Source organism: Dipodomys spectabilis, unplaced genomic scaffold, assembly GCF_019054845.1.
Source record: "Dipodomys spectabilis isolate Male_0828 unplaced genomic scaffold, ASM1905484v1 ptg000096l, whole genome shotgun sequence".
NCBI lineage: Eukaryota > Metazoa > Chordata > Mammalia > Rodentia > Heteromyidae > Dipodomys > Dipodomys spectabilis.
The window spans coordinates 7,135,700-7,160,091 of NW_024870773.1; the positions used below are offsets into that span (position 1 = coordinate 7,135,700).

General features: G+C 39.4%; 1 protein-coding gene across 4 annotated transcripts in view; it reads right to left on the bottom strand.

Moving 5' to 3' along the window:
- The window catches only part of Epc1 (enhancer of polycomb homolog 1), a 99,645-nt gene that overhangs the window by 32,686 nt on the left and 42,567 nt on the right, over window positions 1-24,392 (bottom strand). The window contains exons 1-2 of one of the 4 annotated variants that reach the window (XM_042685960.1): window positions 12,390-12,401; window positions 5,822-5,826 (exon numbers count right to left, since the gene is read on the bottom strand). The exons of the other annotated variants lie outside the window; for them this stretch is intronic. The gene's annotated coding sequence lies outside the window, so the exon portion shown is untranslated. Of the gene's footprint in view, window positions 1-5,821; window positions 5,827-12,389; window positions 12,402-24,392 lie in introns of those variants that run through there. 4 annotated transcript variants of the gene reach the window in all.

Consider the following 24,392-nt stretch of genomic DNA (forward strand, 5'->3'; position numbering starts at 1 on the left):
CATTCTATTTTTGACTTGAATATCATTCAAATTCCATGGTTATAAACTAGGTTATGAAAACAAACGTTTTCTTCTTTGTAGTTCAAAATCTTCAGGTTACCTAATGGCTTCTGGCCACTAGGCTTCTCATATTTTGTGATAGGGTACTTTTTCATTGGACCACAATGTGCTTTTGGAAGCCCTTATTCTTCGATATACTTCAATATCAAGAGAAATTTCCTTTGATCTACCCCCAGCACAGACACACCAAATTTAAAGGTGGGAAGAAGAAAGGAGAACACATTATTCTTAAATTTGTATTTTGTTCTTAGTTTCAGAACTCTGGGGCTTAAGCTTAGGGCCTGAGCACTGTCCCTGAGCTTCTTTTGCTCAAGGCTAGCACTCTAACACTTGTGCCACGGCACCACTTCCGCATAGAACCCAGGGCTTTATAAATGCTAGGCAAGCACTCTTAACACTAAGCTACATTCCTAGCCCCTTAGTTCCAAACTCTTAATCCATCATTTCCATGTGTAGTTGAATAAATAAGAGAAAAAAAAGGTTTCATCTTTTCAATTCTAATGGAAATCTGGCCTGTTTTACTCTGGTTAATAATTTTAGACATAGTACTCAAGATTATGTTGATTTTACTAGTTTGATGTTTACCAATTGGTCCAAATGAAAGGTAACTGATGATGAGCAAGGCACAGACAAATGTCTGAAATTAGTGGGTCAGAAAATTAATGTGTCACATATTTTCCATTCTCTAATCTCCAGATTATTAAAAAAATAAAACACTACTGTCACTACGTTTATTTATTTGGCAGCATTTGTACTCAGGACTTGGTACTTGCTCTAGCACTTCAGCCAGGCCTCTACTCCTTTCTATTTCTATATAGTTTACTTGTTTACAAGTTTTGTTTTATTTTGTTTTTGTCAGTCGTGGAGCTTGAACTCTGGGCACTGTCCCTCAGCTCTTCAGCTCAAGGCCAGTGCTCTACCACTTGAGCCACAGAACCACTTCCGGTTTTCTGAGAGGTTTATTGGAGATAATAGTCTCACAGACTTTCATGCCCGGGCTTGGCTTTGAACCACGATCCTCAGATCTCAGCCTCCTGAGTAGTTAGAATTACAGGCGTAAACCACCAGCGCTCGGCTTTGTTTTGCTTTTGTTTTGCCAGACCTCGGGCTTGAATTCAGAGCCTGAGTACTGTCCCTGAGCTTCTATTGCTTAAGGCTAGCACTCTACCACTTGGACCACAGTGCCACTTCTGTCTTTTTCTATTTGTGTGGTACTGAGGAATCGAACCCAGGGCTTCATGCATGCTAGGCAAGCACTCTACCACTCTTCCCAGCCCTGTTTACAAGTTTTTCTCTATAAGACAACAGAGATTCTTTCCCCCTAAACAGTCAAAAGTTCAAAAATAAATATATTTCAATGAAAAAAAGTTAAGTGAAATGTAATTATTTGGTTTTGAGTCAGAATATGCAGTGGTAAAACTAAGTAAAAATACATACTAGACTCAATTATTTATTGACTGTTTTGATGAAAAAGCTAAGATTATACAAGTGTAAAAGTTCAGATATTCCCTGAAGACAGCGCTTATCAATAAAGTTTTTTTTTTAAACAAATCTGTTTGCTGTAGGTTAATATTACCAAACTGTTTCCTGGCAAACTAATTTCAAATTATCATTAGGTAGTCTATATGTTCCGTGTGTGTGTGTGTGTGTGTGTGTGTGTGTGTGTGTGTGTGCGTGCTGGGTCTTGAAAACTAATTTCAAATTATCATTAGGTAGTCTATATGTTCTGTGTGTGTGTGTGTGTGTGTGTGTGTGTACTGGGTCTTGAACTCAAGGCCTAGATGCTTCTGAGCTGTTTTGCTCAAGACTGGAACTCTACCACTGAGCCAGAGCTCCACTTCTGGCATTCTGCAGGTTGAGATAAGGTTATCAATGGACTTTCCTGCCTGGTATTGCATTATCCTCAGATCTCAGTCTCCTGAGGAGCTAGGATTATAGTCAGGACCCAACTACTCAGGAGGCTGAGATGTGAGCACCAAGGTACGAATCCAGCCCAGGCAGAAACACCTGGGAGACTCTTATCTCCAATTAATCACAAAAAAAGCTGGAAGTAGAACTGTGGCTCAAGTGGTAGAGTGCTATCCTTGAGCAAAAAGAAGCTAAGGAACAGCACCCAAGTTCGAGCCCCAGAAGTGGCACAACAACAGACAAATTTTTTAATAAATAAAATCTGTTAAATATAAAACTAAGTCCTATGAAAAAAAGTATTATGTGCTATGGGAACTATTAATAAGAAGCAGATTTCAGGAACATTATCACTTTTGCCAGTGGACAAAGTGATATGTAAAGCTAATAGCTTAAAGGAGTAAGAAGTGACAGATCATTCTAAGCCAAAGAAGATAGTTATTTGAAGGACACTAGCTCATGACACTTTAGGAGCTAAAGTTTCTCTGTATTATATTTATAGCAATCAGACTCAATGACACTTTCAGTTACCTAGCAAACACCAAGATCAACTCCAATATTTCATAAAATAACTGAAGCAAAAACTCAAAACCAGCCTGAAATTACTGGAAACAAAATAAATAAAGAATTCCTTAATATACAATCTTACAAAAATTGGCCTGGATGAAAAACAATTTAGGATTAAATAATTTTTAAAAAACCACATGCACTGCAAGTTAAACTGCTATCAAGAATCAAATACAGGTTAGAAAATAAACAATGATTTTGCGGAAGCTCAGAGGCACATTTTAAATATTCATTAACCTTGCTACCATAACACTAGGCTTAAAAAGCATTCTGCCTGCCTCCTGCAATTCAGAAGTGTTTGAAATTTTCCCAAATGCTTCTTCTTTCTTCCTTATTTCCACATATGACACCAAAATATTACAAACTGAGCCTGGGCCTCAGTGACAGAGACTCAAATGTATATCACTAGCTGAACAAAAGGCCTGAGTTGAATTGCATCTCCAAATGACATTTGCAAGAACCAAAATATCAACCTGAAGGAGAATTGCTCAGACAAGTGCCCTAGTTTTAAACATCCACACATTCAACTCTTGCCTAAGTAATTATAGTGACCTTCTAACCAGTTTCTTCTTCCCACTTTCATCTACTCTTTACAAAACAGAGTAACTGTATAATATCCAAGTGAATCATGTAATTTCTCTAACAAGGTCCAAAAGGCTTTATACTTGTTTTCTTGTTACCCTAGCTTCATTTATGGTTTTCCTCTTCACTCACTCTACTCTGTGATACTGAAGTCCCTGCTGTTTGGCAAACTTATAAGAAATAGTTTCCTTCCTCGCCTCTTTCCAGTTTGTTTAAAAGCCACACCCCTACATCACTATACACTCACCAAATGTCTAAATAGGTGGTTGACACCAACATCAAGTGATGGTAAGGATTTCAATGTCAACTAAGAGGAAGTTGTGGCAAATTGTTTTACAAAATCAAGTTCACACAGTCCCTATAGCCTAGCAATTCTACTTCTAAAATATTTACCCAAGAGAAACAAAATACAATCCCACAAAAAAGACCTGCAGTAAGATTGTTTAGTTTTGTTAGTAATAGCCTCAAATTATCCACAACCAAACTTCCATCAATAAATATGCTGGGAAATAAAGCAACAGAACAGTACTTGCCAAGCATTTGTGAGGCCATCGGTCCAATCCTAGCACTGAAACAACCCAACCGCCTACCTCCCTCACCCCCCAAATGAACAAATTCTAGCAAAGCCATAAAGTGAAAAACAAATCAACAATGAAAAGGAAGAAGCTACTTATATACTTGCAACAACGCAAGTAAATTTCATAAGCATCAGTGTTTAAAGCTGAAGAGTATACTCCATCTATCCATATATACCTCTAAAATAAGCAAGATTCACTTAGAGTGGGGACAGAAATCATCATGGTAGTTAGCTCTGATAATAGGAACAAGGACTGATTGAGGAGGAAAGAGAGTATTTCTGGGATGATGGTAATGTTCTATATCTTGTGGGGAGTGAGTTATGCACATATATAAATTTGTTAAAATTCAGCTAATATGTGCTATTGGGGAATTTCATTAACTCTCAATTCCATCAAAATGGAGGAAAAAAAGTAAGCAAATATTGTACTCCAGTTAATGATAAGTGTATCGAAATATTTAAGAAACAACTGATATTTGCAATTTACTCTGAAATACAGTAAAAAAAAAAAAAAAGAATGTTAGAGAGATGACATATATGGACAATAAAGCTAATGTTAATATTAGCATCTCACTAATAGAGTATTATGGGTAGACAATCACCATCAAACCTTTGACAACTCCACAACATCCTGCTCCCCTATCTACTTGTCATCTCCTTATACACTATTGTTTTATCTACTGTCAGTTCCCTCTCACCAGAATAAGACCCATGAAGGCAAGTCTATTTTGTTTGTTTTACTCCAGCTATAGACTTACGGCCTAACACAAGTATCTAATAAACAGCTTTAGAATAAAAAATCCAAGAGTTATACCAATTACTTAAGGTCTACAAATTATTCTGGTTTGGAATAGATTTCATTAAAAAAAAAAAAACCAAAACCTAAGATAAAAGCTGGGCACCAGTGGTTCATGACTGTAATCCTAGCTACTCAGGAGGCTGAGATCTGAGGATCGAGGTTCAAAACCAGCCTGGGCAGGAAAGTCCCTGAGATTCTTCTCTCCAATAAACCACTCAGAAAACCAGAAGTGGTATTGTGGCTCAAGTGGTAGAGTGCTAGGCCTTGAGCTGAAGAGCTGAGGGACAGCACCCAGACTCAGAGTTCAAGGCCCACAATTGACCAAAAAAAAAAAACAAAAAACACTAAGATAAAGTACCATAAGAGCAAACAAAAATTAAACATTTTGTTTTTATATTTATAGTACTTAGAGTAATTTAAAATAGCTGGAAGAATATTTAGCAAGAAAAAATAACTCAATGTTTATTATAAAACAAACAAACATAAAAGAGGGTTAATTAAGCCAGGCTCTGGAGGCTCATGCCCGTGGTAATCCTAGCTACTCAGGAGGCGGAGATCTAAGGATTGCAGTTCAAAGCCAGCCCAGGCAGGAAAGTGTGTGAGACTCTTATCTCCAATTAACCACCTGAAAACTGAAAGTGGCACCTGTGGCTCAAATGGTAGAGCGCTAGCCTTGAGCTGAAGAGCTCAGGGACAGTGCCCAGCCCAGAGTTCAAGCCCCACAACCGACAAAAAAAAGATTATTAAAGTGTGGCTTAAGTGACAGAATGCCTGCCTATCAAACACAAAGCCCAGAGTTCAAACTCAAGTACTAAAGAGAGAGAGAAAAAAATCCTAAGACTATTACTCTCTCCCTGTCCTCTCACTTAAAATACAGTATTCTGAAACTTTTATTTCCAGTACAAATTAGTGAAGAAGGACCTCTACTGAGGTATAGATAAATTAGTACAATTTTGTTATTTCACTGTGGCATACATATTTACCAAATTCTGTGCATTGTCAAGAATTTTCAGTGAACAGAACATGTTTTACACTCACTGTCAAAAGTTTCCAACATAAAATGAGCAGAGGTTTAAAAATCAAAGGACAGGTCAGCAAGAGGCAGGTAATCACTGTAACTGTAGGGTAATCACTGTACTGTAACTCTTGCCTCTGTTAGCTACTTAATATGTAGTTGAAGGCAGGCATAAGCCAAAGAAATAATGGTCTTTGTTTCTGCCACCTGCAAATACTGACTCAAAATGGGTAAGGTGAGCATCATGAAATCTTCCTGTTTCAGTAAGATTACCACAAGGTTGGGAATACTCCTTAGCACCTAAGCTACCCTCAACCTACTCTCATAGGAAGAGCTATGAACAGAATACCCTCTCTTACTGAGTTGGCTTTTCAAATTAGCTCAACTTCCTTGCAATATCTTATCTCTTGGCAGGCCATTTCTTCATAAAAGTTAAAGTAACTTAAAATTACAGGACCGCCCATTCAAAGGCAATCCTAGGCAAAATCAGGCATGTCCCTTCTTTGTAGCCCTCACATTGTGTTGCGCTGATTAATCACTTTTGTGCTCAATGTGATTTTTAGCAATGTCAAGGGAGAATGAAATTAGTCTTCCTCTTTCATTTTCTGAGACATTCTTGCTAACCTTAGGTAACACAGGCTGGCTTCAAATTCTTAGTCCTGCTTCAACTTCCCTAGTGCTGCAATTAAGCCACGTACCACAAGCCTGGCTTTTTACTCGAAGAAATATCACAATCAGTGAGACTCTTAGCTCCAAGTAATCACAAAAGGCCTGAAGCAGAGCTTCTATCACTTGAGCCTTAAGCAACAAAACTCATGGACAGCACTCCAGCCCAGAGCTCAAGCCTCAAGCCTAGCGGAGGAGAGGAGGGAAGTGGAGAAGATATCAAAATATAATTGTGACTCCCTCTCCCACTAACAAAAATGCAATTTGGAAATTAATTGTAGAAAAAGGCCCAAAGAGATTCCATGCTTCCAAATTAACTCAAGAACTAGTCTTTATTTCCCTTCCATTGGTCATCATTTGTTCCTTGTAACTCAGCAGCCACATAAAATACAAATGTTTCTTTCCTTTTTATTAATAGCCTAAAGAAGCACCACTGTGTCTGCCAAACTGACTGACACTAAGCATGCTTATGTATTAAACAGTTCAAAGACTGTTCCCAAGCTTTATGTCCTTAGCCCTTGAACAGGCTCACTTTTGCAAAGGCATCTACTAGCATGCCTTCAAACTACCATTTGTACACTGGTGATTCAAAATCTTAATTTCTGGTTCTGATTTCTGCTGAGCTGGATATACGTATGTAAACACACACACACATACACACTTACTTGTTACTATATATTTCAAACATCTCTCAGAGAGCACCAAAAACCCCACCCTTTACCCTTCAAGTCAAGAGCACTAACATCTCCACTCTTCACTCTATTACCTACTTCATTGAATTGTACTACCACCTACCCAGTCACTCAAGTCAGAAGTGTTTGAAATTTTCCCAAATGTTTCTTCTTTCTTCCCTATTTCCACACCTGGTGCCAAAATCTTACAAATTTCTTATTGTTTAGTGTCTATAAATTATTCAATATTTTTCTATCACAGGGCCAAAAGCTCATCTGACAGCTACATCACATTATTCTCCATCCTCCTACAGTGGTCTTTCTAAAATGGTCTGAAACAATCATTCTTACACTTAATCCTTTGGTCTAGTACTAGTAGAATTCAAACCTAGTAAAATTCAAACTTCTTGGTATGACAAGCAGACCTCTTTATGATTTTTCTACTATGAATTTCATATTCCACCACAGTGAGCATCTAATAGAACTTTCTGTAACATCTATATGTAATGCTTTCTCTATCTTTATCTGCCTATACTCTCTATTCTTTATAATCATACTAGGTGTCTACCTTTCCTTTAGAAAGTCTTCCACAACTTTTATATAGCACTATCCGAATGGTACACTGAAAATAAGAAACTGTGAACTTAAGAACTGTCTAGCTTCTAGGCTGGCATGGTGGCTGGCTCATACCTGTAATCTCAGCTACTGAGATGGTGTGACCACAGTCAGGCCAGATTTTAAAAAGTACATAAATAAAGGCTGGGGATGAAGCTTAGTGGTAGAATGCTTGCCTAGCATGCACAAAGCCCTGGGTTCCATCCCTCAGTACCTCATAAACAGAAAAAGCCGGAAGTGGCACTGTGGTTCAAGTAGTAGAGTGCTAGTCTTGAGCAAAAGAAGCTCAGGGACAGTACCCAGGCCCTGAGTTCAAGCCCTAGGACTGGCAAAAAACAAAAAACAAAAACCAGACAAATGATCCTAACTATGAAGGTGGGCATAGGAAGGACTATGATCTCATATCAGATTCTACCTGAGAAATAACTTTAAAAAGAAAAAGAAAAAGAAGAGGGGAGGGGTTATGGCTCAAGTAGGAGAGTACCTGCCTAGCAAGTAGGAGGCCTTCAGTTCCAATCCCAGTACCACTACCAAAAAATAAAAATCTCTATACCTTTCTCTGGAAGTTGAATCTAAAAGTCTGAGGGCAGCCAGAGATACTAACACAAACATAACTAAAGAACAATTTCTAGCTTCATATTTAACTGAATTTGAAAAAGTGAGTAATTCAATATCAGAAAAAGAACTTCCTGAGAGTGATTCCATGCCCTAAGCTGCCTGCCTCATACAGAAGGGCAAGGCATTTAACAGGGAGGAAAGAAGAGAACAAACAAGTTCAATAATAAGAATTTTTAAAAGGCACTCACTATGAATAAAGCATTAAATCTATTAAATAAGCTTTGGGTTATGAGCCTTTAGCCTCTATTATTAAGCCTACTGTTCATATTCTCAGAACTAAATAATAGCTAATTTGTACTGAGCACTAATTACAGCTAGGGCTAAGTACTGTGTATTTGATTTTGTAAATCGTTCCATCATTAATGTATGCAAGGATTTCGATGCTTAATTTTTGCAAATGCATAGTTCTCATAGATTTTACGTTACACCAAAATACTTTATGGTTCACTAATTGAATATGTCTTAATTAGTTATTTCATTACTGTTAGTGTGATCTATTGAAAGGTTTAGTGGTACCCAGTCTTTAATTTACAGTATGTAAAAGGTACAATAATCATTAAAATAGAAATGATGCTGTGATATGCTAACCCATTCACTTTCACAACAGAATTTATCAATTTTGGGAAAACATCTTGTGAGTGCACTGTTCAACGCCTTTAAAATGAGTTCATAGTAAACGAAAATTTAGGGAGATGCCATCTCAACAAACAAGCCAACAGTGGTGGCATATGCATATAATGCTTCTTATTCAGTTTTATCATGTATCTATCAACAGCCTCATATATGATCTAATAGCATATTTTTTTTTAAAAAGGGTGAACAAATATAATCATGGTATTTAGTATACACTATGTGGGAAATGAACTATGAAACTTGTAGGCAGGGACAGGGAAACTGGGGGAAAGTGAAGGAAGGGGTGATAATGTCTTAAAAAAAAAAAAAAAGTATGCATTACCTGAATTGTGATAACCTCTCTGTGTAACAACTTAATAATAACAATAAAATTGCTGGGCATTGGTGGCTCACGCCTGTAATCATAGCTACTCAAAAGGCTGAGGTCTAAGTTTTGCGGTTTGAAGCAGAAAAGTCCCCGTAGGACTTATCTCCAATTTACCACTCGAAAACTGGAAGTGGTACTGTGGCTCAAGTGGTGGAGTGTTAGTCTTAAACACAAAGAAACCCAGGGACAGCACCCAGGCTCTGAGCTCAAGCTCTATAACCAACAAAAATAGATAAATAGAATAAAATTATATTTAAAAGAACAGATAGGAGGCTCTCCACTGGAGGGCCTAGGCAAAGGAAAGACTACTAAATAAACAAGCAAAAACAGTTATGGATGTTCCTGAGGTCACAGAACACCTATCTAGCAGACAAAGACCCTGTGCCACCAAAAAATATTTGTTTTCTGTATAAGGATAGATCAAAAACCTTAAGACAAATGAGTGCTGGTGGTTTACCACTTAGCTAGTTAGGAGGCTGAGACTGGGACAATGGTTTGAGCAAGCAGCAAAGTTTCAGAAAAGCTAAGTATGTGGCTTAGTGGTAGAATGCTTGCCTAGTAGGCATGAAGCCCTGGGTTCAATTCCTTAGTACCAATAAACAGAAAAAGCCAGAAGTGATGCTGTGGCTCAAGTGGTAGAGCTCTAGCCTTCAGCATAGAAGCTCAGACAGAGCCCAGGCCCTGAGTTCAAGGCCCAGGACGGGCACAAATAAATAAATAAAAAATAAATTCAGAGACCTCTCAATTAAGACCTGGGCACAAAGAGGGAAAGAAGGAGGGGCACATAAATGGAAGGAGTGAATAAATGCATCGGTGCTACTTACTATGTTAAAAATGAACCACACAACTTGTAGGTGGGGACAGGGAAGGAAAAACTGGGAAAGCAAAAAAAAAAAACGGGTGACATTGTCAAAGAGAAATGTACTCATTACTTGACTTATGAAACAGTAACCCCTCTATACCTCACCTTTATAATAAAAAATTAATTAAAAAACTGCACGTGGTGGTGCATATCTGTTCTCATGTTATAATGGGAAGTGTACATTAAAAGGCTCTATAGCACAGTGTGGACCTAGGCAAAAGGACTCTATCTCAAAATAACCAGTGAAGGACAGAGGTAGAAGAGAGGCTGGAGGTGTGGCTAAGCACTAAAGGACCTGAGTTCAAACCCCAGTACTGCCATTAAAAAATAAACAAAAAACACTCTTGAGATAAAATATGGCCCATTTAAGAAACACCTATCTCTCTTCACAAAAAGTTCTCTAGAAACAAGAGGACAATTAGCATACTGCCCCAAACACAAGAAGTTGTAGGATAAAAATCTTCAGAATCTTTTTTTTTGGGGGGGGAGGGGGGGAGGGTCCGGTCGTGGGGCCTGAACTCGACCTTGGGCGCTGTCCCTCAGCTCTTCAGCTCAAGGCTAGTGCTCTACCACTTGAGCCACAGCGCCACTTCCGGCTTTTTTCTTTTTGCTTATGTGGTGCTGAGGAATCGAACCTAGGGCCTTGGGCATGCAAGGCAAGCGCCACCTTCCCAGCCCCCAGAATCTTAACTTTCTGTACCAATACACAAAGATGACTATGGAAATATTTCTGGGATGATGGCTTTTTCTGACCCATCTGTGGCAGGTGAGACTAGATGACTCATTGTGGTTAGTGACCTACATTACATCTGCTGGTGAAGCACACATTGACTCTGCCCCAGCAGATCTATGATAACAATCTAAATGTGACATGAATGAGAAATAAACTTTTGGTATTATAGGCCATTAAATTTTCAGGGTTAGGAGAGGGAGGGATAACTGGGAGTTAAAGAGGGATAGGGTACCAATGATTAAAAACAAATGTACTTATTGCCTTACCTATGTAACTGTACACCCAAGTTCATCATCTTCTCAAAAATAAAACAAAAAACTTTGGGGTTGTTGTTATAACATAAATTATCATAAATCATCTATTAATGGGTTGCTTAGAAGTGGATTACTGTTGCAATAAAAAGCAAACAAAAAAAAAAAAAAAGGAGAAAAGGAAACACCTGTAAGTATATGTTGTTGGTTTGAAGGTCAGGAAGCAAGCAAACTTTTCTGAAGGGAGAAGGACAACAATGTGTATTAGACAGTAAAAACTGTTGGGTAAAACTAAGATATAATAACTTGAGTAGCAATAATGGACTTAATTAAACCTGTACCTTCAGGGAAGAAGGCTAACACACTGAAGTATCAAAATGGTACACTGGTTGTTCTGTTTGAAAAGGAGGGAGGACAGGAAAACAGAGATGGAGAATGTGACAGGCAGACACTAAGGCATATATAGTTCTCCAGGAACAGTCTGGTAGACTCATAGTAGTATTTAGAAGAGCTATCATAAAGGACACTGATGTGCTGCAAACAGCAACACACTAGAAGTAACTGATTCATATGACTGAATTAATAGGTAGGAAGGAAGTTGCAAAGCACTTTAGCTCCCAAAGATGACAGGCACATTCTCCAAAGCCTACTTCTGACAAGGCTAAGAGAGATGATGAAAATGAAGTATCCACTCGATTCAAAACCAAAAAGCCACTGGATAGAGGAGCCATTTCAAAGGGTCAGGCATAGTGCCTAAATAAAAATATTCCCACAGCTAATGTAAAGAAAGAGGGCCTACAAGAGCAGGGCAATCTCAAGATGAGAACCCTAAACTCCAACTCTTTCCACTCTAGGACATTATCAGTCTCCCCTTCTAGTTCTCTTATTCTCATTTGATATGTACTTTTGTATGTTGCTGCTTACCTTATGTAAGTGCATATTATCTTTAGACTGACAATAACTATGCACACAGGCTGATCTTGAACCCATTTTGAATCACAGTTTTTAGCCATTCATTAAAGTTTTAGTGTTTGTAATAAAAAAAAAAAGAAAGAAAGAAAGAAAGAAAGAGGGCCTACAAAGTCAGCCTGGTAAGAGTTTGGAATTGTTATGAATTCCCAACTACAGTACCTCTCTCAGCCTTCCTTTGTCTAAATGAATGTTTATTGTGGTTATACTGTCCCTGTAAGTTCTATTGTACATTGGGGTAGGAAAAAGATTGAAGATAACATTTTTTTTTTCTTTTTGGTAGTAATGGGGCTTAAACTCAGGGCTGGGAGCTAGGAGCTAAATTCTGTCTACTCAGGAGGCTAAGATCTGAGGATCACAGTTTATCTCTGGTAACTATCTGGTAAATACCAGCTTTGAGCAAAAAAGATAAGGGGCAGAGTTCAGGCCCTAAGACACACAACACACACACAGCCACAGGGCCTCAAGCTTGTTAGGCAAGCACTCAATGGACCACAACCCTATTCCTTCTTCACTTTTGTTATTTTTGGATATCTTGTGTTTTTACCCAGGGCCAGCTTGAGACTGCAGTGATTCTCCTGGGTTTTTGTTTTTGTTTTCCCCATTTCTCTATCACAGTCATGTTCAGAATAAAGATTGCTCTGCTCTGTCCCATTGAATCCTGAAGTAAGGTCATACAGAATAAAAAGTTTGTTAATCTAACGAGTAATACAAATCAGTTCCAAATCCTCTAAGATTGGGGGATTGTAAGTTTGCAGTCCAATTTTCCCTACCCTGTCTGATGAGACAGAAGCATTATACTCACTGTCCCCTAATTCAAATTCCCTTTACCTTTGTAAGAGATGAAGTGAGTGAGGGTGAGAGGCCTAGTAGTTGAGAGACCTGCCTCATCAGAGTAACTTCAGGGCAGGATCATTATCTTCATTTAATTCTAAAGCACCTCAGAGTAACACTACTCAACTCTAAAGATAGCCGTGAGGTTAAGTGGAACTACAAACATGAATAAATTAGCAACAGGTCAATCCAGTCATTCACTCAATAAAAAATTGAGGCATTAAACTTCCTTACAAAGGTACTTGGAAAGCATAGAGTTCTCTAGTAAAAGACTATACTTAAATAACCACTAAGAAGGTTATAGTAGTAGCTGCTATGAAAAAATATGCTTATAAGTGCCGTAAGATCTGTCATAATGAACAGACAACTAAGGAAGTGATCTTGAGCTTCAATTTAAAGATCTCCAAGTTCACTAATCTACAGGAGAATGTCTCAATATATGAGAATAAATCGGAACTGATTCCCCAGATGAAGGAAATGAGACTTCTATAAACTAAAAAGGAGGTAGGCCAAGGTCAAATAATGTCCATATACAAAAGTCACTTTGAAAACAAGAGGAATGGGGTTTTTAGCAAAAGTGACAAAGGACCACTGGCTGGGTAATACTGGGGAGATCATAACTACAGATCACAACTACAGAAGACTAGCTGGGAAATTATTTAAATCTAGGCAAGAAACAAGAGTAGAGTAAATTAAGGAAGTAGTAAGGGACAATAATAATTGAAATACTTAGCAAATTAGTTAAGATACCATTCCAATACATTAAAATTTTTATTTAGGCATTTTAAACTCTAGCTTAAGTTTTAATCTTAGTCCTCTAAACAAGTTGAATACAGTGATGCGCATCTGTAAACCCCAGTGTTTGGAAGGCACAATATGGTGAGTTTGAGGCTAGCCTGGAATAGATAGTGAGGCCTCTCAAACAAACAACACCAATCCCAAACCAAACAACAACAAAATCCAAAACAAATTAATTAAGGAATATATATTTATGGAGTTGATTCTACAATATTCTTCATAGATTGGAGAAAATAGTCAGCTATAGTTTAGTGAAATTGCATTTAAAGAAAATATTAGCAAAACGAAAAATAATACAGAATTAAATATATAATACCAAGATGTCACTATGGTAAATGAAAAGGAAACTTCAAGCTATGGAATAACAAAGTACTAACAACCTAAATCTTTGTTTATAAAACTTTCAGATTAGAGAGAAGAAATTTAAAAGCATTTTAAAAATGATCCTTAAGTAATTATGCCAAGGGATTTCAGTTCAACATGCCAGTTTATAATTAATCTTGATCAAGTCACCCTTTCAAGAAGAAATTTTAATATAAAAATTTTAGTGAAAGAATGACTATTTTATGTGTTTCATGTTAGAAAGAATGACTTTTCAGGAATCCACTATTAAAATGTGGCTTACACGATTTTATTAGACTGAGTGGTAACATAAAAACTATTCAAAACAAAAATACTTTCTGATCTTTACAAAATTACTGAAAGTAAAAAAGGCTAATATAGATAGTCTTATTTACCATATAAATCATTAATGTCCTTTACCATAAAAAGAATATTTGGAGACAATATACAATTTGGCACTACACTTTGGAAATACAATCTTTTATGTGTTTTATATGTACATCTCAAATGGCTTAAAATTTTTGCTTCTTACAATTTCTGAAGTCCTTCCCATAAACAATGGCTTAAATTCTACTTTATTAGCCTTACTCCAAAAACTAAAGGGCAGAAAAACAAAACAGATATTGAATACTATTTTAGAGCATAAAGTTATCACTGAGCACCTAAATTTTTCCACACTAACCATGAACTCAAGTAAGATTTGTGCTACCACAATCTTAACCCTTTAAAGATACAACAATGCTTTTGCTTTTAAAAGGTCAGCAGTATAGTGAGTGAACCATTATATAAATGAACTTGTTTTCCACATTCAGAAACCATGCTGGAAGCTAGAAGGAATGTTTCATAAAAGTTAACTGTGGTCAGGGCTGGGAAGGTGGCTCAGTGGTAGAGCACTTGCCTTGCATGCATGAGGCCCTGGGTTCAATTCCTCAGCACCACATAAGCAAAAAGAAAAAAAGCCAGAAGTGGCGCTGTGGCTCAAGTGGTAGAGCGCTAGCCTTGAGCTGAAGAGCTGAGGGGCAGCGCCCAGGCCCAGAGTTCAGGCCCCATGACCGGACCCAAAAAAAAAAAAAAAAAGTTAATGGTGGTTTGTTGAATAGATGTGGAAACAGGAAAAGGAAAAGCATTTGGAGTAAATGACACTGTAACAAGCAAAGGAAAAAGTAAGAAGCAGCTTGGCCCACTGAAAGTATGTTTGTTAAACACTGGCAGTTCACCAGTCCCAAGGATACTTGCTTTTTGATGTTTATACTGTTCATGCAGTTTCCCTTCCACAAAGCACCACAGATAAGTTGATGTGACCACTAGCATAAAGCACAAGTAATGATACATCACTTCTAAGATCAAGCTATAAAAGACTGTAGCTTTGGGATACTCTTCCACTTGGGTCACTTGCTCTGGAGGAAGCCTGATTATTCTGAGAAGACTGACAAGTAGTAAACAGACAGACCTTCATACTGAGGAGAGCAATATGAGTCTGAAAGCAATGTGGAATACAAGGGTTGGCAATCCTTAACAGCTTTTCTGAATGTGAACCAGAACCATCCTATAAAGCTGCTCCTAAATTTTCTGAGCCTCAGAAACTGCGAAGGTATAGATGTTTGTTTAAGCTTCTAGATTTTGTTTGAGTGGTTATGTGGTAATAGATAACACACATGGTACTAAGAGTCCCCACTTCCCCACTGTTATAACAAAAATTTACTAAAGTGTAGGAATTGCTTTGGAACTATCCATTAGTGATGAAGCTGTCAACAAAGCCTCATAGTGTGTATGGCTGCAGAAAATTGGAAAACGGAAGGCATATCCCTTGTTAGGAAGAGGCACAAGTTTACACTCACCTTCAGTTATGTGAAGAGAAAACTTTACCTCTAAATAAGGTGACAGAACTAAGGAGATTTTGTTTTCAACCAAGTACTGTTCTTTCTGCTATACATAGTGAAAGTCAAGAATAACTAAATCAAGAACTCTCAAAAGGTTTTGAATAAAGTTGTCATGTCCAAAACGAGCTTTACAACGTTGGTGCGGAGGGGGGGGGGGGGGGGGGAAGGAGAAGGATTGGGATTAGGGGGGGAGGGGGGAGGCTGGGAAGGGATGTGAAGGATAAACAAAGGAGGAGGCTGCAATGCTTGGTAAGAAATGTACGCATTATCCTGCCCATGTAACTGTAACTCCTCTGAACAGTATGTTCGCAAATAAAATTAAATTAAATTTAAAAAAAAAAAAAAGGTTTTGAATATTTACAGTCTCTCTAGATTACAGAGAATGCTAAAAAAATAAAATAAAATTTTAAAAAAGAATGCTAAAATTGAGGGAAGTGATAGAAGGAGAAAAACAAAGGAAGGGGTAACAATGCGTGGTGAGAAATGTACTCATTACCTTACTCATGTAACTGTAACCCTTCTATACAGCATCTTTACAATAAAACAAACTTTTTTAAAAGAATGCTAAAATTACAAATGAATTTTGAGCCAAGATCAGATGCAAGGCACTACCTGAAAAAACTAAATTGAGGAAATTCTTTTTTATTTTTTTAAACTGAGGAAATTATTTTGGTAGTACTGCGCTTGAACTCAGTGCCCTGTGTTCTACTACTTGACTCATACTCCCAGTTCATTTGCTTTTTAGTTTGTTGGCCAGATAAGGTCTCACTAACTTTGCTCAGACTGGCCTTGGACCATGATCCTCCTATAAGTCTACTTCCCAAGTAGCTGAGATTGGGGCTGGGAAGGTGGCTCAGTGGTAGAGCGCTTGCCTTGCAAGCCTGAGGCCCTGGGTTCAATTCCTCAGCACCATATAAGCAAAAAGAAAAAAGCCAGAAGTGGCGCTGTGGCTCAAGTGGTAGAGCACTAGCCTTGAGCTGAAGAGCTGAGGGACAGCGCCCAGGTCCAGAGTTCAGGCCCCACGACTGGACCCAAAAAAAAAAAAAAAAAAGAAACCAAGTAGCTGAGATTCCAGGCTTGCATTACTACACTTAATTGTAAAACCTTTCAAGACCTCAGAAAGATAAATATTTAGTCAGACAAAAGGCTCACTTACGAGGACTATATACTTCACAAAATAATTGTGTTTTATGAGGAACTTAAAGTAGCAAATTTATGCAAATAGCTTCAACTAATGAGTGTACCTCAACACAATCCAAATAGTCACCAAGTTGTAAGAAAAATATGTGCAGAAACACTGCTTGTTTAAATGGAATAGATGAGGGGGAGGGGGCATATAGAGGCTCAAATTTTGGCAGGTAAAAAAGAAAAAAAATGAAAAGCTAAAACGTACTCAGTAGTCTCAGGAGGCTGAAATCTGAAGATTTTAAGAGTTTGAAGCCAGCCTGAGCAGTAGAGACTATGAGATTCTTATTTCCTATTAACCAGCAAAAAGACAGAAATGGAGCTATGACTCAAGTGGTAAAGTGCTAACTTTGAGCAAAAAAGCTTAGGGACAGCTCCCAGGCCCTGAATTGAAGCCTCAGGACTGACTGGCTGGCAAGCAGGCAGGTGCTTGCAGTGCACGCGCATGCTCGCACACACACACACACACACACACACACACACGCACGCACGCACGCACGCACGCACGCACGCACGCACGCCCGCCCGCACACACAGGTCTGGCAGGCAAGCAGGCAGGTGCTTGCAGTGCACGCGCATGCTCGCGCGCAGCGCGCACACACACACACACACACACACACACACACACACACGCCCGCCCCGCCCGCCCGCACACACAGGTCTGGCAGGCAAGCAGGCAGGTGCTTGCAGTGTACGCGCGTGCTCACGCGTGCGCGCGCGCACACACACACACGCCCGCACACACAGGTCCTCAGTTGTAAACGTGTTACCTTTCATTAAAAAAAGGGGTAATAAGGCAGAACTAAATGTCGAAATGGCAAACAAAGGTGGGAACAACAGGTGAAGGAACTTACAATACTGCCTGACAGGATTTCACAATGGTTCTGACAAGGAACTTCCTTGTGATGTGATCCCTCACTACTGCTCTCCTACCAACAGAAATGTTTTGTTTTTGTTCATTGTGGGGCTTGAACTCTGGGCCTGGGTGCTGTCCCTCAGCTTTTCAGCTCAAGGATTTCACTCTACCACTTGAACCACAGCACCACCTCCGATTTTCTGAGTGGTTTTTTTTTTGGGGGGGGGTCCAGTCGTGGGGCCTGAACTCTGGGCCTGGGTGCTGTCCCTCAGCTCTTCAGCTCAAGGCTAGCGCTCTACCACTTGAGCCACAGTGCCACTTCTGGCTTTTTTCTTTTTGCTTATGTGGTGCTGAGGAATCGAACCCAGGGCCTTGAGCATGCAAGGCAAGCGCTCTACCACTGAGCCACCTTCCTAGCCCCTTTCTGAGTGGTTTATTGGAGATAAGAGTCTCAGCAGACTTACTTGCCCAGGCTGGCTTTGAACCTTGATTGTCAGATCTCAGGTTCCTGAGTAGCTAGGATTACAGGCATGAGCCATGGGTGCCCGGCAACAGAAATGCTTTATAAGTGATTATCCTAAGTCTAACCCAATATTGTACTTCAGTGGAAAGTAGACGACATACTCTTTAGCTTTACAGGTCAATATGAATGGTAATAAAAAGCAAGAGAAGCCTCAACTGTATCTCAAAGATTTAGATATTTTGGACTGAGATTCTAGGCATGCATTATCACACTTGACTGTAAAATCTAGTAAGATCTCAGAAAGATAAATATTTAGTCAGATGAGACTTAAGAGAGCAAGGTAAGGATAATCTGTATGTGGAAAGAATGTGAATTTTTAGTAATCAGAAGCCTCCGGTGATCTCTACCTCCTGGTCCTCACAGCTTGTATACTGTCTTCCTATATTTTACCAGGTTTGTCCCATAATATGTGAGAGTACAGAAGTGACAGTACAGAAATTCTGAAATTAGGTCATAAAAGACTTGAGTCTTGTCCCTACTCCCACTTACTTCCTTCTCTCAAATCTTTCATTATGGGAAAAGCCAAATGCCATGCTGCAAGGACTCTGCAACTGACAATGGAGAAGATGACTTTAGCCAGCAAGGGACTGAGAGGGACTTAGACTTGCTAAACTATGTGAATGAATGAACTTGGAAGTGAGTTCTCCAGACCCAGCCAAGCCTTTAGAAGATTGAAACCTAGGCAAAAAGCTATACTGTGTGTGTGTGTGGGGGGGGGGGGGGGGGGGGGGGGGGGACAATCCCTAGACCAGTATCCTAAAGATAAGCCATTCCTGACTTCCAATCCTCCAGATCTCAAGGTTTATTTGCTTTTAATCTTAATCATTTAGGCTGCTAAACTTGGGTTTGAAGAGGCAAAGGCAGAAAGACCAGAAAGGCAAAGAAGCCAGATCATAAAGGGTCCAATAAATCTTACCGTGGAGTTTCTGCATCTAATTCTATAAGAAAAACAGGGATAATTTAAGGATTTCAAATATCAAATAATAACTTAATTCACATTTTAGAAAGATTATCCTGGGGCTGAGAAGGTGGCTCAGTGATAGAGCGCTTGCCTTGCATGCATGAGGCCCTGGGTTCGATTCCTTAGCACCACATAAGCAAAAAGAAAAAAGCTGGAAGTGGTGCTGTGTGTGGCTCAAGTGGTAGAGCACTAGCCTTGAGCTGAAGAGCTGAGGGACAGTGCCCAGGCCCAGAGTTCAGGCCCCACGACCGGAACCCCCCCCCCCCCCAAAAAAAGCAAGTTCTAGAAAGATTATCCTGACAACTTTGAAGGGATTGCAGCTTTGAAAACTAAAAGTGGGGAGGAACAATTGCATTATAACCTTTAAACAGAAATTCTTGGATTTAAACGCATTAATTTATCTACAGAAGAACCTTGAAAATGTAAACATTGGGAAGGGAAGGTGGCTTAGTGGTAGAGTGCTTGCCTAGCATGCATGAAGCCCTGGGTTCCATTCCTTAGTACCACATACACAGAAAAGCTGGAATTGGCACTGTGGCTCAGGTGGTAAAGTGCTAGCCTTGAACAAAAGAAGCTCAGGGACAATGCCCAGGCCCTGAGTTCAGGCCCCACAACTGAAAAAAAAAAAAGAAAAGAAAAAGAAAATGTAAGCATAACTAAACTTCAAACAGTGAGTTAAAATGTTCAGAAAACTTGTTTCCTTTGGTTGTTCACAAATCCCCAAAATCATATTTTTATGTTTTACAGGCATCCCATGGAAAACTGAGCATCTATATAAAACAATCCATTTCAAATAACGTTCTTGTCTGGATAAACTCCATGTTTATTATATTATAATACTAAGTCATAAATAAAGCTACACACACACACACACACACACATATATATATATATTCACACACATACACACACACACACACAATTATCCAGTATCCACTCATTAAAACACTGCAGGTGCTGCTAGGTGCTAGTAGCGTATACCTATAATCCTAGATACTCAGAAGGTTGAGATCTGAGAAGCAGTTTGAAGCTGGCCCAGGCAGAAAAGACCACAAGGTTCTAATCTTCAATTAACCAGCACAAAGCTGGAAGGGAGTTAGGTCTGTGTGGGGGAGTGGTAGAGCACCAGCCTTGAGTGAAAAAGCAAAAGGAAAGTACCTAAATTCAAGCCCCCAGTACTGGTTAAAAAAAAAAAAAATTCTCCATAACCAATATGCTCATTACAAAAATTTACTAAAAAAATGTTAATCTCTTTAGAGTAACTTAAATTAAAATACTAAGTTAAGCACTTACTATATATAAAGCGTTAAGTGACATGGAGTAAGTAGTGAATCAAAAATTTTGACAGGGGGGCTAGGAATGTGGCTTACTGGCTTGCCTACCATGCATGAAGCCTCAGTACCATATAAACATAAAAAGCCAGAGGTGGCACTGTGGCTCAAGTGGTAGAGTGCTAGCCTTGAGCAAAAGAAGCTCAGGGACAGGTCTTGAGTTCAAGCCGTAGGACTGGCAAAATAATAATAATAATTGACAGGGTGGGAGAGGAAAAAAAAAACCCTATTTATGTTTTAATTATAGTAGCTACTCTCAGTTCTACTGAACCCCATATTTTCTCTTTGCAAATTCCTGTAATAATTTATATACAGGTTGTTCAATCCAAGGACCTAACTGTAAAATAAGGGAGAAATAAAACCAAATTTTGAGTATTTCTGTATACCATACTGAATGCTTTTGCTTTATTATATTCCTGAAAAAATTAGTGTATCACAAAATTACATTAAAAAACAAAACAAAACCAAAAACCCATTTCACACTGGGCAGGCACGGTGGGACAAGGAAGAGTAGGGTTTATCTGTGCAATCCTGCTAATCCGGGGATGGACCAGAGAATCTGAAGGCAGCCCAGGGAGACAACTCTGAAAAACTCTTACTTCAAATTAACCAGCAAAAAGACCAAGCTTTGGGTGTAAAGACAGCAGGAGTGGTAGCCCCTGATTTACTAAGGCACAAAAGTCCCCAAACCAAGCCATATGTAAAAATGGAATTAAGGTAATTTACCTATGGAAATTTTATTTACTCAAGTGCTCCCTAGCACTATCAAAGGTCACAGAAGCAATTCTTTTTATGAGACTTTTTTTTTAACATGGTAAGAAAACATCACTTTGAAGCCCTATTGTCAATGGTACCTCTCCAACTTGTGACAATTATTAAGTATCCTGATATCCCAAGACAAAATAGAATAGCTCCTGCTGAGATCCTCTGTAGAGGAAGGAAGGTCTCAAGTTCTATAGCAACCTTTAAAGGTTAATTTCCTGGGTGATAAATGAAGGGTGCAGTACGAATATTTTTTATGAAAGTATGTATAGAAGTATGCAGCAGAAGGGAGAGAAAACCACTGAAGTTGAAGGATCACCATTTCTACTCTGTGGAATTAGTCTTTCTTCAGGCTATCCCACCACCTCTGACCACCACACCAGGAAGGCATTTAGAAGGTTTGTTGACTTGAGGTTGGCCAGATAAATCCCACAACTCTCCCAAATTTATGTTTCGTTTTTTGTTTTGTTCTGTTTTTCTAGTCCTGGGGCTTGAACTACAGGGCCTGGCACTGTCCCTGAGCTTCTTTTTTTTTTTTTTTGGTCCGGTTGTGGGGCCTGAACTCTGGGCCTGGGCGCTGTCCCTCAGCTCTTCAGCTCAAGGTTAGCACTCTACCACTTGAGCCACAGCGCCACTTCCGGCTTTTTTCTTATGTGGTGCTGAGGAATCGAACCCAGGGCCTCAGGCATGCAAGGCAAGTGCTCTACCACTGAGCCACCTTTCCAGCCCCCTGAGCTTCTTTTGATTAAGGCTAGCACTCTACCACCTGAGCCACAGAGCTACTTCTGGCTTTTTCTATTTATATGGTACTGAGGAATTGAACCCAGGGCTTCATGCATGCTAGACAAGCACTCTACCACTAAGCCACATCCCCAGCCCCAATCCTGTATTTACTTATTTATATTGTGAAAATACCCTACAGAGGGGTTACAATTACATGAGCAAGGTAATGAGTACGTTTTTTTATCAAGCACTGTTGCCTCCTCCTTTGTTTCCCCTTCCCATCCCTTCCCATCGCCCCCCGACCCCGTACTCCCCTGTCGCCCCCCTGCCCCCTATCCCCCCTACCCCCGTGCCAAAGTTGTAAAGTTTGTTTTTTTACATAACTGGATTCTTATCACCATTCTGATCACAATATTCTCTAGTTTGACCCAATTTTCTACTCTTTTCTACTTTCTAAAATTCTTCCATTCTCTTCTGTAGACTAAAGATATTGCTACTCAAAGTTCTCACATCTTCTTGCACCATGTCTGGTAGTACCTCTGCAGTCACAGAGCTCAATATTTTCTCACATACACTTCTGGCATATCATTCTTTTTTTGGGGAGTGGGGAGGAGTCAGCTGTGGGGCCTGAACTCTGGGCCTGGGCACTGTCCCTCAGTTCTTCAGCTCAAGGCAAGCGCTCTACCACTTGAGCCACAGCGCCACTTGCAGCCTTTTCTGTTTATGTGGTGCTGACAATTCCTACACATAAAATCATCTAATATCATTATCTTCACATTTATTCTGATCTTTTCCTCTCGCCACTTCTGGGGTTATATTCTAGAGTTTGCCTTCACTATAATTATAGCACTTCTGGAATCCAACAAAGCATCCCATTCTTCCAACTACCACTCTTCTGACTTAGTCTTCAATTCAAGAACCCCTACTCTAATAAAGGATTTCCTGAGTCTTCTGCTATTGCCTGAGTCCTGTATCAATTTTCTGTTCAGTTCCTTGGTCTCTTCCTCTGCTTTATTAGGGTGACAGCCTGGTATGGTCTAACATGTTAATCTGATTCTCAAATAGCTTTCAATTCTTTTTTTTTAATCCCTCTCTTCCTCTTTTTACTTGCTGGGCAAAGTTCAACTCCTGTAAGCCCAATAATCTATCTACTTTGTGCTGAAAATCAAATTGAATCCTTGATTTTCATTCAACAGCCCATCTCAAATAATGAGCCTTTAGCAAGTCCATCAACCTTATTACATTTTTCTAGAAAGTCAGCTTTCTCATTTCTCTCATTACTCCTAGGTTCTGATCTTATCTTAGACTTCCAAGAGATATATAATCACAGAGCTGAGCAATGATGCCTTACTCCTGTAATCCTAACTACTCAGAAGGCTGAGATCAGAGGGCAGGTTTGAAGCCAGCCCAAGCAGAAAGTCTGTTAGATTCCATCTCCATCTCTAATTAACCATCAGAATGCTGGACTGGAGATGTAGCAACTCAAGTGGTAGGATGCTAGTCGTAAGTAAAGTAAGCCAAGTAAGAGAGTAAGGCCTGTGTTCAAATCTCAGTCTGGCGGGGAAGTGTGCAAGTACATGTGCATTCATACACACACATAATCATAGAATAAAAATTACCAATTGATGTGTTTCTTCATATAGCTGCCTTCCTTAGAAGAACAGGAAAAAATCCTTTTCTAATTAGTAACTAATCCCTCCAAAACACTGATCCAGGAGAGATGGGAAATAGTTATTAGAAGCAAAGTCAAATAAGAGAGGAAATGGGATTTTACCTTGTAAAATAAGATCATTCTATTCGTTTTTGGTAAAATTTTTATTTATAACTTTGTTAACCACTTTTATCTACTGATTACTTGGTTATTTCCAGGACTTTTTCCTGTTGATTCCCCCACTTTGTCTCCCCCCCCCCCCCCCCCTCCGCCCCACGCAGTTTGGGTCACATTTTTCTGCTCTCTGCATACCTGGTAATTGATTGTATGCCAAAAATGAAGTTCTGTTTTGTTTTGTTTTTGCCGGTTGTGGGGCCTGAACTCTGGGCCTGGGCACAGTCCCTCGGCTCTTCAGCTTAAGGCTAGCGCTCTATCACTTGAGCCACAGCGCCACTTCCGCCTTTTTCTGCTTATGTGGTGCTCAGGAATCTAACCCAGGGCCTCAGGCATGCCAAGGCAAGTACTCTACCACCAAGCCACCTTCCCAGCCCCCAAAACGAAGTTCTATGTTATGGAATTTTTTGGTGTTCCTTCAAACTTTTGGTCTTTATTCTGGAACATAAGTTGCTTGAACTTCTGATAGATTCTTTTGAGCC